Source organism: Arachis hypogaea, chromosome 5, assembly GCF_003086295.3.
Source record: "Arachis hypogaea cultivar Tifrunner chromosome 5, arahy.Tifrunner.gnm2.J5K5, whole genome shotgun sequence".
Taxonomy (NCBI): domain Eukaryota; kingdom Viridiplantae; phylum Streptophyta; class Magnoliopsida; order Fabales; family Fabaceae; genus Arachis; species Arachis hypogaea.
Window position 1 is genome coordinate 74,780,602 of NC_092040.1, and position 3,668 is coordinate 74,784,269.

A 3,668-nucleotide genomic window follows, 5' to 3' on the forward strand; every position below is an offset into this window, starting at 1 on the left:
AGTTATCCAAAGAGATGCTGGGCATTAATGATCCTAGGAAGAAATAGTAAGCCATGTGTCTGTGGTGGAAAGATGTTGAGTAAAAAAAATAAAGCCAAAGGCTACTTCTGCAACATTAGACACCAAGCCTCCAAAAGAATAATAAGCATGTTGAGCAACATAAGAAAAGAAAAGTTAGCAAGGGAGTAATTAAAGAGTAAACCTTATAACAGCAAGTTTAGTAAGCCTTTGAGGAAAAGTGTATATTATGTAACAGCAAACAATAACTTGGGTTGTCATTGTCTGCATATAAACTCCATAAATAAAGTTCTGCTATATGCCTAATAAGGATATGTTTGCTCTTCTTGTTCATTTCATTTTCTCTTAGTTTTGATGCTTGCTTGGGGACAAGCAAGATTTAAGTTTGGTGTTGTGATGACAAGTCATCATATACCCAATTTTCAAGCTAATTTCACTTGTTTTATTAGTCTTTATGCACTTTCTTGCATCTTAAGTAAGTGATTTGGAATGAAAATGCATAACTTCTTTAAATCAAGAACCTACCATTAAATTGATGCTAAATCATGAGGTTTGAGCAAGAATTAATTGATTTTTAATGAATTATAAACCTTGTGAGTTTAGAGATACTTTGAGTGGTTGTTTTGGTTTCTTGTAGGTGAAGAAAGAAAGAAAAAAAGGAAAAATGTGGCTTAAGAAAGCGTGGCCCAAGGAGAAAAGAGTGTGGCGCATAGAAGGAGGAAGCAAACATTGCCCTCCACAAGGGCACACTGCCCTCCAGGAGGGCAACATAATGAGCCAAACCATGAAAAGCATCACTGCCCTGCCCACAACAAGGGCAGAGCACAATTTGATGCCAAGGACCAAAGGGAACAAAAACTCTGCCCTGCCCTCCTCAAGAGCAATATCGGGTTCATCAGAGAAATAAATTCAAGGAAAAAGCTTACCAATGCTTGCCACAAGGATCGAACTCGGCGCCATGAGGAAGCAAGGAACTAGGCCTTACTTTGGTGCCAAGAAAACAAAAGAAAAGAAGTAGTGTGTGCCTCCACCGAGTTTCGAACGTGGGACTTCACTTTTGGAAACATTGCCCTGCCCTCCGCGAGGGCAGGGCAGCATTTTGTGGTGCACGGCCAGCCCACAAGAATCTGGCGTACCAAGAGGGTCTCGGCAACAGTAGCACGCACTGGCAGCCAAATCTGGCGCACCAAAAAACTCTGCCCTGCCCTCCACAAGGGCAGGGCAGCATCCTGCAGCACCACACGCACCAACACGCACGCACACTTTCCTGCCCTGCCCTCCACAAGGGCAGGGCAGCCTCCTGGAAGCTAATTTTTCATGGGCTGAAAATTGGATTAAAAATCCAATTTAATTCATTTCTTCACTAAATCAAAAGCCCATCCAAATCCCAAGATCCAAGAATAGAAAGTGTATAAATAGGAGATAGTTTGATGTAATTAGGACCTTTCTTTTGAGCTTTGAACCTTTTCTTTTATTTTTGACTTTTGAACCTTCTCTTGGAGACTTCACTGAGAGTGAGGCACTGAGATTTCAGAGAATTTGGGAGGAGAATTGATCTCTCTTCTTACTCGTTCTTGCTTGAGCATTTTTACTTTTCTTGTTTGAGTCTTGGGTTTGAAGAATTGAGGAATTTCTGTCTCAATCTCCATTCAAGATCTCTTAAATTTCTTTTCTGCATAATTGAGTTCAATTCCATTTCCTTCACTATTGCAATCTTTAATTTCTTGTTAATTGCTTTGTGAACTTGGATCTGGGAAGGGCAATTGAGATCTAGACTCTGCTATCTAGTCTCTAGAGCCCTGAGATCTAATTCTCTTTTCGGTTCTTCTGCTGAACCATTACATTTTCACTTTCTGTTTGAATCTTAGTTACTTTCAATTCATGTTTTGCTTTATTAATTGTTGCAATTTAATTTTCCTTGCTGAATTTCTGAATTCCCAGTCCTCAAATCCCTTTTCCATTCATGCAATTTATATTTCTTGCACTTTAAGTTACTGCAATTTACATTTCTTGCACTTTAAGTTTCAGTCATTTAATTTCTTGTTCTTTAAGATTCAGCTCTTTTACTTTCTGTTCTTTTTAATTTCTGCAATTCATCCCTCTCTCTTTACATTTTCTGCTATTTACTTACTGTTGGATACAAAATCACTCAACCAATACTTGATTCGCTTGACTAAATCAACCACTGAACTAAAATTGCTCAATCCTTCAATCCCTGTGGGATCGACCTCACTCCTGTGAGTTTTATTACTTGATGCGACCCGGTACACTTGCCGATGAGTTTTGTGTTGGATCATTTTCCACACATCAGGACCTTGTTTCAGTCATGAAACTTTGAATGGTTTTGATTAGATCAGAGACCATGGTTGCTAAGTCAGAGTGGCTCTGCTTAGAATTCTCTGTCGGTTGCTGAGAAGATGATGGAAAAGGCTTGCCATTGCTAAACCTGTTTCTTCCACCATTATTGTTGTTGAAACCTTGTTGAGGTCTCTGTTGATCCTTCCATGAAAGATTTGGATGATTTCTCTATGAAGGATTATAGATGTTTCCATAGGGTTCTCCCATGTAATTCACCTCTTCCATTGAAGGGTTCTCAGGATCATAAGCTTCTTCTTCAGATGAAACATCCTTAGTACTGCCTGGTGCAGCTTGCATTCCAGACAGACTTTAAGAAATCATATTGACTTGCTGAGTCAATATTTTGTTCTGAGCCAATATGGCATTCAGAGTATCAATCTCAAGAACTCCTTTCTTCTGATTCGTCCCATTGTTCACAGGATTCCTTTCAGAAGTGTACATGAATTGGTTATTTGCAACCATTTCAATCAGTTCTTGAGCTTCTGCAGGCATCTTCTTCAGATGAAGAGAGCCTTCAGCAAAACTATCCAATGACATCTTGGACAGTTCAGACAGACCATCATAGAAGATACCTATGATGCTCCATTCAGAAAGCATGTCAGAAGGACACTTTCTGATCAATTGTTTGTATCTTTCCCAAGCTTCATAGAGGGATTCACCTTCCTTTTGTCTAAAGGTTTGGACTTCCACTCTAAGCTTACTCAATTTTTGAGGTGAAAAGAACTTTGCCAAGAAGGCATTGACTAGCTTTTCCCAAGAGTTCAGGCTTTCTTTAGGTTGTGAGTCCAACCATATCCTAGCTCTGTCTCTTACAGCAAAAGGGAATAGCATAAGTCTGTAGACCTCAGGGTCAACCCCATTGGTTTTGATAGTGTCACAGATTTGCAAGAACTCAGCTAGAAACTGATGAGGATCTTCCAATGGAAATCCATGAAACTTGCAATTCTGTTGCATTAGAGAAACTAATTGAAGCTTAAGCTCAAAGTTGTTTGCTCCAATGGCAGGGATAGAGATGCTTTTCCCATAGAAGTCAGGAGTAGGTGCAGTAAAGTCACCCAGCACCTTCCTTGCATTGTTGGCATTGTTGTTGTTTTCGGCTGCCATGTCTTCTTCTTTTAGGATATCTGTTAGGTCCTCTACAGAGAATTGTGCTTTAGCTTCTCTTAGCTTTCGCTTCAAGGTCCTTTCGGGTTCAGGGTCAGCCTCAACAAGAATGCTTTTGTCTTTGCTCCTGCTCATATGAAAGAGAAGAAAACAAGAAAATATGGAATCCTCTATGTCACATTATAGAG

General features: G+C 39.8%; 1 non-coding gene across 1 annotated transcript; it reads left to right on the forward strand.

The window, feature by feature from the left end:
- The first annotated feature begins 2,967 nt into the window (after positions 1–2,967).
- On the forward strand, positions 2,968–3,075 carry LOC112804138 (small nucleolar RNA R71). Its single transcript, XR_003202758.1, has one exon. It is a non-coding gene; the product is annotated as a small nucleolar RNA R71 (small nucleolar RNA).
- Positions 3,076–3,668: the final 593 nt, after the last annotated feature.